The 12,817-nt window shown below is 44.3% G+C and overlaps 1 pseudogene across 1 annotated transcript; it reads left to right on the forward strand.

Moving 5' to 3' along the window:
• The first annotated feature begins 1,871 nt into the window (after positions 1 to 1,871).
• Positions 1,872 to 2,324, forward strand: LOC308522945 (large ribosomal subunit protein eL32-like; annotated as a pseudogene). Its single transcript has one exon. The product of its transcript is annotated as a large ribosomal subunit protein eL32-like (transcript).
• Positions 2,325 to 12,817: the final 10,493 nt, after the last annotated feature.

Genomic DNA, 12,817 nt, shown 5'->3' on the forward strand with positions numbered 1-12,817 from the left:
TGGTCAGGGCTCTCACACCTCTGAGCTTCAGGTTCTCATCTGTAGAATGTGGAGAATCCTTGTACTCAACTTTCAGCCTTGTGCTGCGGCTTGAATGTAACCCAGATAAGGACAATCTTTGGAATAAGTTTTCATAATTATTAACTTACTATGAGTATTATTTAGGCCATGGCTAAAAAAATGAACAGCTATTTATTGTAGGTGAGAGGAAATGATACAAACACTGGTCAAATGGACTGCAAAAGATTGTATAATTGGAATATGCAATGTGGGTGGACAAGCCTGGGAATTCCAAGTAGCTTAGACCTCCAGAAAATTGCCCTGGGCTGCTAACACCTAAGGGCTATGCTTCCTCCTTGTGGCTATTTAAAGCTTTTCTCATTTCCCAATTCATCCTAAAATAAACAGAGAAGGACTCAACCTGATAAAATCTAGGCTACATTTGGCTAATCTTGGGTTTAGCCAAATGAACAGACTATAAGCAAATCATGATTCAACTTCAAACTATTTAGAAAACACTCTATTTTTAGGTCAGATAGCCAGTTGGTAAGGATGTTGTTAGGGAGATAGAAGCATTGGATGGTGTTTGGAGGAGATGATTTTTTAATTTCACAGAGGAGGGAGAGTTAAAGCAAAGCAAACTGTCAAGTGAGGATTCAGGAGGCTTTGTAACAACACAGTATTTATCTGCAAGGCATGAGAAGGGGACAAGGGGTCTAAGCACTAAGACAACATTTTATTACAAATGAAACTTTTGATATGAATTTATTTTTCTTTTGCTATTAATACGTGTTTTTAAAAACATTTAACTTCAGAGAAGAAAATCGAAATTGATATATTAATATGAAACTACTAATAGTTATCATTAGTTTGTGGTATCATGAAATTTTTGGTTTCTGTGGTTGGCCTGAATTCTCAAAAAATTAGCATGTAAGTTTTAAGTTAGGGATACTATGTTAACATTAAAAAAAAATCAAACCTGTAAAGAATTATTGTGAGTCTATTTGAGCCAAACTTTCGACAGTTGCCAGGAAGCAGGACCTCACCGTATTGGAATAATGCTCTGGAGAATGGCAGTCTTGTACCTTGTTTTATACATTATAATCAAAGGAGGAGAAGTAAGTGGGTTAAATGAACTTCATTGGTGATAGATTAGGGAGCCGGGAGGAAGAAAAGCGGGTTGCGGGGGAACCTCTGGGCTTGGATAAAAAGTAAAATGATAGACATGCTGCCAAAACATACTTCTTTTACTTAGGTAGGTGCAGGACAGCAAACAGTCAGCAATTAACTCAATAACAATGAGGGGATTTGTGGTCTCCGCAGAGCGGTGTCTGTGCTTTGAGGGGTCCTGGAAAATGAAGTTACTCCAAATTTGCCTGAGAGCTGTCACAGTGAAGGGAAACATCTCCAATGGACGAAAAAGCAGCGGCGGCTTTCGTGGAAATAATGTGTGGGCAACAACTGTTGGGATAAACCAATAAGAAAGAATGAAAAGTGGGGACAGTAACCAAAGTCCTAGTTCAGAATAATGTTACAAAGCATATCAGTAACATTATTTTTTTGAAATATGGATTACTAGGAAACCTGGGAAGTGTGTTATTTAATAAACGTGGGTATTCGAAAGTTGTGATTTTAGAGTCACGATCTGGATTCCACAAGTCATTCATCAAAGCAAACGTTCCCGTGGCCCTTCAGTATCTTTTATTGGGTTTTTAGGAAAACTTGGTAAAGACCTTGAGTGGAGCACACCTTTAATAAATAGACTGATTATTGGTATTATTGACTTAGTGTACAAATCATCAAGAGAAAACAAATCCTGTCTCAGAGAACTTTAAAAGCAAATCTCTCAAAACAATATTGCAGCCCCTCTCTTCCTCGGCGCTGCCTGCGGAGGTGGCAGCCATCTCCTACTCGGCATCATGGCTGCCCTCAGACCCCTGGTGAAACCCAAGATGGTCAAAAAGAGGACCGAGAAGTCCATCCGGCACCAGTCAGACCGATATGTCAACATTCAGCGGAACTGGCAGTAACCCAGAGGCACTGACGATAGGGTGCGTCGAAGAGTCAAGGGCCAGACCTTGATGCCCAGCATTGGTTACGGGAGCAACAAGAAAGCAAAGCACATGCTGCCCAGTGGCTTTCGGGAGTTCCTGGTCCATAACGTCGAGGAGCTCGAAGTGCCGATGAGTAACAGATCTCACTGTGCTGAGACTGCTCACAGCGTCTCCTCAAAGAACCGCGAAGCCGTTGTGGAAAGGGCAGCCCAGCTGGCCATCAGAGCCACCAATCCCAATGCCAGGCTGCACAGCGAAGAAAATGACTAGACAGGTTCTGTACACGTTGTATTTGTGTTACTAAAATCATAGCATTCTGCCATCTTGGAAAAAAAACCAAAAAACAACATTGCAGCAAGGTACATACTTGTAAGCCACGCCTGAAAACAGGCGGGTATAGCAAGTCACGCCCCTGGCTTTTGTCGCATTAGGTGCCATGAGAACTGACTTGGGAAACACGGGGCCAAAGAACTCACATGGGTAGAGCGCAGTGCCAAAAAGTGTGTGCTTGGCATCGTCACGGTTGCTAACCTCTCTCACTTGCTGTCTCAGGAGTCGCAGGGTTTTGTCAGGAATCAGGGCTGTTAGCCACTGTGAGAACACCTCAAGGGTTGGAAGCTCAAAATCGGGCAATGTTTTTTGAGTCCAGAAAATTCCTTTTTAATGAAAAGAAAACTTCATCAAGGATTCTAACAAGAATGTTATATAGGAAGACTAGCCATGAATTTTTACTTTCTCTAGTTCAAGTTCAGTTCAATATTTAACCACGCCAGAGGGTATGAAGAAGGGAGCTGGAGAATCAAACACTGTGAATGAAGTCTTATGAGAAAAGTGAGCACACAGCAATGCTGCTAAATAATAGATTTCACAGAATTTCAAATAAGTATAGGCCAGGATGGAAACCCCTCAGTCACACCTCAGAAGTCATCAAAATTCCCCTCGTATACTCTCCTTGTTCCTAAACCTCCTCAAGGGGTAAGGAAAAAATGTTTAATGTATCTAAAAATATTCATGCCACACATTTAACTTATATTTTTCCTTTTTTTTTTCAAGGACTGTTTCTAGTGAAAAAAAAAACACCAAACACAAAACATTTTAATGAGAAGGAATAAATGAAGAAACACAAAATGATGTATGGACGCTGCATAAAATGTTTTCATCTATAAAACACAAATGAAGCTTAGATTATGTTAGTTATCTCTTGCTGCACAACTTGGCCACTTAAAAACAACCGTTCTTTTGAGGTTTCAGTAATGCAGGAGCAGCTTAGCTGGGTTGCTCTGGCGCAGGTCACGCACGAGATCCCGGCCAAGCTCTCGCCTGGGGTCGCAGTCGTGGCAAGGTCTGTGCGGCCGAAGCCTCTGCCCCCACTCACTCCCAGGGGCCTCATCACATGGACCTCTCCGCAGGGATGTTCATGGCGTGGCGGCTTGTGACTCCAGAGGGAGAGAACAGGAAAGGCTGAGCGTATTACTCTATCATGTATTTGCCAAAGTGGCATTCTCTCGGTCCTGCCTCATTGACTGACCATGCTTTCTTTTAAAATAAAGCCACTTCTGACTTTGTCAAGCACTCACAGACCCTGAGTGCAAGAACCCATTAGTGAGGTGGTAGGACGCTCACAGAGAGTTTCAGAGGAAGCGTCAGGAGTTGTGCTGGGACACTGTGGAAGGAGACTACACAGGGGCAGGGATTACATAGTCAGACCTGCAGATATTCTTTAAACCAGCCCAATGTGAGATTCTCAATATTTTCTGCATTGGTAGGTTAGTAATTAGTAGATTTGATGAAGACCTGTTTTTCCTTGTCACATTGCACTTCAAGATGCCATCTGGATTGGGCTGTAGAATATGGGTTGGTGAACTGTAGATATTTTTTGGCTCGAGTCTCTTAAAGGTAGAGATGTAGAAGGGCAAGCAAGACCACAAGGAGACTGGCTGCGAACGGCAAGGCACATTTGGATATCTATGTGGGTTCAGGAGGTTCTGGTGTGCTGTGCAAAGGAACGTCTGAATGAATCTGCGTGGGTAGAAACAGCACCAGAAGCAGCAGCCCCAGACTGAGCCTGGCCACCATCCCCGTGCCCACGTTGGTCACCGCACCTTGGCTCGGGCCAGCCACTTGGTGTGCTGGAGGATCTTGGGCTCTTGCATGGTGCAGGGGAAATAACTAGCAGGGTCTTAAATCAGGAGGCATCATAATGGCAGTGATGTGGCATGACCCGCCCACCTGTCCTCACCACTGCCCAGCCCCAATCAAATAATTTGTTTTCAAAACAAAATATTTCCATTATTTAGAGAGCTTGGACCCCTATCCTATATAATAAAAGGCTAATATGCAAATCAACTGAATGGCAGAATGACCAGCCCCTATGACACACACTGACCACCAGGGGGCAGACGCTCAACTCAGGAGCTGCTCCTGGTGGTTAGTGTGCTCCCACAGGGGGAGTGCTGCTAAGCCAGAAGCCGGACTCAGGGCTGGCAAATGCAGTGGCAGTGGTGGGAGCCTCTCCTGCCTCTGTGGAGTGCTAAGGATGTCTGACTGACAACTTAGGCCCGCTCTAAGCCATCAGTCGGACATCCCCTGAGGGCTCCCAGACTGCGAGAGGGTGCAGGCTGGGCTGAGGGATCCCCCCAAGTGCATGAATTTCATGCATCAGGCCTCTAGTTTATATATATAAAACCCTAATATGCAAATAGACTAAACAGCAGAAGAACCGAACAACTGAACAACCGGTTGCTATGACATGCACTGACCACCAGGGAGTGCACGCAGAACATGGTGAGCATCAGCAGCAGGCGGTAGAGCGCAGAACATGGCGGGTATCGGCTGCGGGGGGATGGTGTAGCAGGTGAGCCAGGGCGTCAGACCAAGGCGGGGCGCCGGTCACTGTCATCAGGGCGAGCCTCTGGTGGTTACTGAAAATTCTTGGCTCCTGCACCCCGCGGTCCTGCTTGGCACTCACACCTGCTGCCAGCCCCGCTCACACCCACTGCCAGTGCTGGAGCCACCATTTGCACCTGCTGCCGGCACCCAGTGCCAGCCCCAATCGCTTTGCGCCATCAGTGGGTGTGAGCAGTGGCTGCAAGCCCCGTTCGCCCCTCAGGACTTCTCCACTCACCCCGCTCCTGAGGGGCGATCAGGGTCCGTAGCTACCCCTCGCACCCACTGCCAGTGATGGCCCTGCTCGCACCCACTGTCGGCACCAGAGCTGCCTCTTGCACCCACTTCCGGTGTCGGTCCCACTCACACCTGCTGCTGACGCCCAGTGCCAGTCCCGATTGCTCAGCGCTGTCAGCAGGTGTGAGCGGCAGCTGCTGGCCCTGATCGCCCCTGAGAGCTTCTCCACCTCCCCCTGTTCCTGAGGGGCGATCAGGCAGTAGCTGCCGCTTGCACATGCTGCTGGTGTTGGCCCCAATTGTTCCGCGCTGTCGGTGTATGGGAGTGGCAGCGGCAGCGGAAGCGGGGCCACCACAGCCTCGTGGCCCACAGTTCCTTTCAAGGTGCACGAATTCATGCACTGGGCCCCTAGTAGTGTATATTAGTAAGTATACTTGACATAAAATAATAATGATTTCAGGGGTTGCTAGCCCTCCACCCATTTTTCCCATGTGTCAAAATACTTGATCTTGTGTGAAGGACCAGGAAGCGCAGGTGCAGGGAGGCACAGGGGCTTCCTTATTAAGACCCCTTTTCTCTGCAGCACAGCTTCCTGGTGCTTTCTCTGCAGCTCTCTGCTATCGCCTCATTAGTGGGTTCTTGCACTTACGGTCTTTGAGTCCCCTTGCCAAAGTCAGAGGTGGCTTTTTTGGAAAAGAACCAACATTTTAAAGGTAAGCAATAGAACTGAGGTTTCAGAACAACAAGACACTCAGACCAATCGGTGTGTTGTCTTATGCCCCTTTAATCTATGCCCCGAACAAAAGGTAACATCATTCACATATTATTACAAGGTGTTTTAGCTTTCTGCTTGTTGCCATTTTTTTTTCTCCCGTCCTCCTCTTCTTCCTTCTCCTTCTTCTTTTTAGATATTTGATAAGAAATCAGTATCTCCTCTAGCTTTGGAGGAGTGAACACAGGAATTTTACCTAAAACAGATACTGTTTTTGTTTGTTCGTTTGTTTGTTTTTTAAAGAAGCTGTTTTGACCATTTTTATCATCTCCTTTGGAGCAGAAATGTGGACTGTAGTGAGATCCAGTTAGACACAACTTTACTTCATTTCATTTCTTAGCAGCATCGAACAGCAAGCTGGGGCATTGGGAAGCTGGGTGAAAGGGGAAGGAATTAAGAAGTACAAATTGGTAGTCACAAAATAGACATGGGGATGTAAAGTACAGCATAAGGAATACAGTCAATAATATTGTAACAACTATGTATGGTGCCAGGTGGGTATTAGAATTCTTGGGGAGGATTAAAAAAGAAAGAAAGAAAGAAAGAAAAACAGCAAACTGGCCAGGTTGAGAACATGGCCAGATTTCTGATGAAACTTGGTAAGAAGTAAATGTGTACTGGATACAGCACATGGAACTTATTTTTGGGGAAAGGCTAGATCTTGTTGACACCTACTTTAACAGCTACCAGACACAATTGACTAATTCCATTTCCTTTTTCTCCAGAGGAGAAAAATATCAATCCTAAGATGAAGATTAGGGGACTTCAAATCGAAGGGAAATTGGCCAAGGGACCACCAGATAATGTCTCCTCTGTCCATCTGTACTGCATATGACAGTATCCATGGCGGTTTCTTTTCTTTAAATTTATCTTTATTGTTGAAAGTATTACAGATGTCCCCCTTTTTTCCCATTGACCCCCTCCTCCCCTACCCGGACCCCTCTCCCCAGGACCTCACCAAACTATTGTCTGTATCCCTGGGCTATACATATATGCCCGTAAGTTCCCCGGTTAATCTCTCCCCATCCACCCACACACCCACTCCCACCTTCCCTCTGAGATTTGTCAGTCAATTCTATGCTCTATGTCTCTGAATCTAATTTGGTCATCAGATTATGTTGTTCATTAGATTCCACAATGAGTGAGATTATGTGACACTTGTCTTTCTCTGACTGGCTTATTTCACTTTGCATAATGCTCTCCAGGACCTTCCATGCTGTCTCAAAGATCCTTCTTTTTTGCTGCTGCACAGTATTCTGTGGTGTAAATAAAAAGGGAGCCCACTGTATGGGAGAACGTATTTGCCAATGATACATCTGAAAAGGGCTAATATCAAAGATGTATAAGGGACTCATACAACTTAACAAAAGGAAGACAAACATCCAATTATAAAGTAGGCAAAGGACCTGAATAGACACTTCTCCAAAGTGGACATACAGATGGCCCAGAGACATGAAAAAAATCCTCAAAGTCACATGTAAGAAACTTCGCCTTTTCACTTTGGAAGTGATTTGTTATGTTTATTATTATTAGAAAGGTTAAAATAGATGGGCGTGATGAGCAGGGTTTAAAGGCTGAAAACACTGCTCCTCAGCCCAGCTCATCCATTGTCCGGGAATGGAGCAAGTCCCTCGGACTCTCTGATAAGCCTCAGTTTCTTCATATTTGAGCAATAAGGATGATAATAGCACTTAGTGATGGTTAGTCCCATGAATTAAATGAAAACATTTGTATATTTTCTAATATAAATTATTTATCTAAATAAATAAAATTGCTATTATTTTCATCACTATATTAAGTTTTTTAAAAAAACATCCTCGTGACATGATGATTTCCAGAGGCCCCAAAATCCAACTTAGATGTGGAAATCATCTGGTCTAAGCATGTCCGCTTTTTTTTTTTCTACTGCTATTAAAGAAGAGTTCATTTTCACACTTAAAAAACAATGCTCTGTTACTGTTTAGGAATATGATTTCTGTGGCTAACTCTTGCAACAACTCCCTAAATAAAAAGTTGTGTGCAGCATGACCAAAGGAGATATGCCAAGACACATATGACCTCAAGGAATTTAAACTACACATACTGGTACAATTAAAATACACCCTTTTTTTGGACTTAAAGAGGCCAGTGAGGGTGGGGGAAAGAAAGTAGGTGCTCCAGTCAGGGGTGGGGGTGACATCTGCCATGGTCCTGTTTCCTGAGAAGATTTCTGTCCACACAAGTCACAGTCTTGTCCTGTTACTTCATTCTACTCGTGCTCAGTCTACTTCATTCCTAGATATCTTATATTACTCATCAATCCTATATAATAAAAGGCTAATATGCAAATCAACCAAAGGCGGAACAACTGGTCGCTATGACGCGCACTGACCACCAGGGGGCAGATGCTCAACGCAGGAGCTGCCCACTGGTGGTCAGTGCACTCCCACAGGGGGAGCACTGCTCAGCCAGAAGCCCGGCTCACAGCTGGCAAGTGCAGCTGCAGTGGCAGAAGCCTCTCCCACCTTCGCAGCAGTGCTAAGGATGTCTGACTGACAGCTTAGGCCTGCTCCTGAGGGACCCCCCCAGAGTGCATGAATTTCGTGCACTGGGCCTTTAGTACATTATAATAAGGGGAAAATAAGAAATAGTGAATGAAAAATATCTAGCAATTCAATCATATTAGAATTCTAGCTCGCCCCAACCCAGCAGTGACCACCCTCTGGGAGCACAGACCTCAGTGGACACATCAGTCTCCACGCACATGCTTGCTGGGAGGAGGGGTGCAGCAGCACTGGTCAGCACACTGCCCTGACCTCAAGGTAAATGTCTGAGTGCTTCATGGAAACTGTAGATACCAAATCCCACTCAATGTACCATTTCTTATCTCTCATTTCTCAAGTCTTAGACTTGATCTTAGTGTGACTAAATCAGATGCTGCCCTGCCCTCTGCAGGTGTGCCAAGGCAATAGGACATTCCTAGGAGAGCAGCCTGGGAAACAGGATGGCGTTCATGCTGTGAGAGTCCCCTGTGTCAGCTCTTTGGGGCCGACCCTAACAGCAAGGACAATGGCAGCAGCTAACACACGTAGACATAGACAAAGCTCTTTTCAGCATGAATTAGTTTACCTAACTTTAACAATCATAGTTAAAAATGGTAAACCACGTGGTGAAAACTAACATTCAGAGAGGTTATACGGTATGCCCAAGATCTTTGACTTCAAATTCTGTATCCATTTCCAGGAAGAATGTCTGTGGTTTGCGTTGCAGTTGGATGAGGAGAGAAAGAATTCCAGGTTCTCCACTAAAATAAAATAAGAGGGGTCTTATTTTATTACTAGCGGCCCAGGGAGCGGGCCTAAGCCAGCAGTCCGACATCCTTAGCTCTGCCGCAGAGGCGGGAGAGGCTCCCACAGCCACTGCTGTGTGCTCGCGGCTTCTGGCTGAGCGGTGCTCTCCTGTGGGAGCGTACTGACCACCAGGGGGCAGCTCCTGCATTGAGCATCTGCCCCCATGGTGGTCAGTGTGCATCATTGTGACCAGTTGTTCCACCATTCAGTCGATTTGCCTGTTAGCCTTTTATTATATAGGATGAAGGAGTTAAGAAAGTAAAGAATATCACAAAAATATCCAGCCCATCAATGCCATTGAATTAGAGCCAGCAATACAGAACGGAGTAAAGCTCTGCCCGCCCATCAGTGCTCCCCAGTCACCAGGCCAGTGCGCTGCTAGAAATCCATGCAGGAAAGTCTAGGGAGAGACACGTCCATCATTTCACCCCGAACTACTGCAAATAATTTCCAAAAGCTAGTTAAAAGTTTGGCTATGAAAATAACAATCTATCTCTATAGCTAGAATCTGCAATGAAATGCTTGTTTAAGCACATACTTCTTTTCTCAATACCTTCCGCATGTCGGGGCAGCCTGTTTTTTAACTTATAGAGGTTGCATCATTTAATGTTTTTCCTTGAACACCCTCAGGGTTTCTTCTCAGAAATATGGTTGTTAGCTTTTCCACTGAACTTTGCTCTTTATTTCGAAAGAGACCCAGCATTTGCAACATTTCTGTCTCAAAAAAAGAAAACAACAAAAGAAAAACACACACGCCACTATTTGAAAGGCCAGGCGCTGCTGCTCTAATCCAGCAGAGTTTAATGGCAATCTTTGATTGGTTATTCCAGTTTAGTAACCAGCTATGAAGAAAAAAGTCAGTTATTCAGTGGCCCATTTCCATATGTACCAACAGACCCCCAAGCATTTAGAAGACTGTCAATCCCCGTGTTAGACTTTGCAACTCCGTGACATTCTCGAGGAGATTGCCTTGTTAGATAGGACTTGTTGCAATCCTGAGAAAGTAATGTGCTGTGTATGCAATGCCGAAGACAGTAGGAAAATATGCTCCTTGTAGAATATTCATTAATCAACTCATTAATAATTCTGATATGGGACATTGGATGGGCAAATCAAGACCCAGAAAATTCTAGGACACTTAAAATTCCCTTCCTAAGTATTAGTAAGGAATTTTCCAATTGCCTCATGGAGGTTTATGAGAAATGGTTTTCAAATGTTAGTAATAACTATTTTAACCTTTCTAATAAAAAATAATAAATAGCTTTCAAAATGAAAAAGTAAGGTTTTGTCAAAGAAAGTTGAGATAATGGCCCAGAAACAGATTGTCTGTCTTCGTTTCTATTAATACTGACTCCCTTTTATTTTTGCCTCCTGCCGAGTGTTGAGCAGGAGGGCCTTCCTGGGGAGTGGGTGGTCACACACATTCTTCTGTAGCTTGTTCTGAGCAGGACGGTGACATAAGTGGACCTGACCCTTTAGCAGCAGAGCTACTGAGGAGAAGGGCTATTGACAGGAAGAGAGCCCAGAACTGGGGCTGCTGAGGGAGTGACCAGAATGGGATGCGCATGAAAGGAAGTGCTGAAATGGACCCTACAGGCCTGGAAACCAGAGGAGGTGGAATTTTTCTCTGCCCTCTATTCAAGTCTTCAAGCTAAGTCTACACAAAGCCAGAGGTCTGGGGCCCAATCATGAGGGGGTCGCCTTCTCCACCTGTGCCACTCTCAGGCTGCTGGTGTCCCAATGGGGCCTGACCACTGCTCCCATGACAAGGGCAAATTGGACTCCTGTCACCTGACTGATGAGAGAGCAGTGAGAAATGAAATTGTGTGTCCTACTTGATTTATTTAGTTGATTACTGATTAGGTGAGAAGAGAGGAGCAGTGTTCCTTAACATTTAAAGTTCAAGTGGTTGAATTAGGGAAATGACCAGGGTTCATAAGAGTGGGATGCGAATGCATCATTTACATACAAAGTAACTGCATTTTCCTCCCTCCCTGCCATCTTTCCTCCGATGAATTCATGCTGTTCTGGGAAAGAACCTTTCTCACAAGACCATGTTTTACTAGTAACTTTGACAACCTGACTCATCTTGTATGTGTGCATGTGTCATTGTAGTTTAGCCTATTGAAGGACCATTGTTTCCAATCTTGCTTTTGTTCTCACTGGGCACAGCAGGCTTACCTTTTATTTTTCATTATGCTTCACTAATAGAGTAGTATTTCATTTACTGAACCTCCTATCCTCTCATTTCTGCCTAATGAGATTTTCCATGTCTTTTCATTTCTGCCTTTCATTTCTCTTTCAACTTCCTTTGTTTTGTCTACTTTGCAGACCTTGGCCTCCTCTGAAGCTGGCGTATTATTCTTGGAATTGAAATGCAGACAAAGAAAAGTATAGTCGTGGTGGTAAAAGTCACTGTTGAACTCAAGGTTCATATTTTAATATTCTTGACACAGAGACAAGGCTTGGTCATAAATAGAGAAAATGATTTCATATTGTTTGTCCTAAAGCTGCAGGAACGTGGGTGTTGGTGAGACTTGCTATTAGGAAGCATTCCTTCTTTTTTCTTTTTTTTTTAAATTTTTTTTTTAAATATATTTTATTGATTTCTTACAGAGAGGAAGGGAGAGAGACAGAGAGTTAGAAACATCGATGACAGAGAAACATCGACCAGCTGCCTCCTGCACATCCCCCACTGGGGATATGCCCGCAACCCAGGTACATGCCCCTGACCGGAATCGAACCCGGGACCTTTCAGTCCGCAGGCCGACGCTCCATCCACTGAGCCAAACCGGTCTCGGCCATTCCTTCTTTTTTCTCTTTCTCTCTTCTTTCTTTCTTAGTTCCTTCCTTTGCTTTTTTTCAATAGGATGGAATGTGTTTTATTGCTGGTTTACTTTTGGTCATCCATCAAAAATGTTGTAAGCCCTGCTGTGCCACACAGATAACTAGCCTTCTGGCAGGCTTTCTGCCATGATCCCATGATGATGGGCAGGCAGGAAAAAAGAAAACAAATGGCTTGGCAACCTCTGGTTCCTTCATGGTTTCCTATGTTGACCATGGCATTTAAACCCCAAACCTATGCCAATGGTGTTACAGGTTTTTTTTGTTTGATTTTATTAGCCACAGGTTAAAAATTGATAAAAAATAGACATTGTTATTTTAACAGCTACCTTTCCAACTTGAATTCTCTATTACCTCTGCTATTTATTTAATATAGACTAGATATAGAATGAGTAAGATTACTGACAAAATGGATTAAAGTATTAAAATTGGTTGAACACCAGAAGCCTTCCTTTGATTTTTCTGGAGTCCTGGGGCTGTTAGTGCATAAGGAATGCAAGGCGCTTTCACCCATTCCCTCTAGTTTTCACTGTCATGTACCAACTACCTCTGTTCCCTGAGGACTAGGCAGCTGCATTTCCAGCCTTCAGGAGGATGAAGCTCCTGATAATCAAGCTGCAGAACTCTCCCACCATATTCCATCCCAGGACACTCACTCACACTCCACATCTGGAACAGAGCTCACAGCCATACCC

Source organism: Myotis nattereri (genome assembly GCF_964212035.1).
Source record: "Myotis nattereri genome assembly, chromosome: 8".
NCBI classification, from domain to species: domain Eukaryota; kingdom Metazoa; phylum Chordata; class Mammalia; order Chiroptera; family Vespertilionidae; genus Myotis; species Myotis nattereri.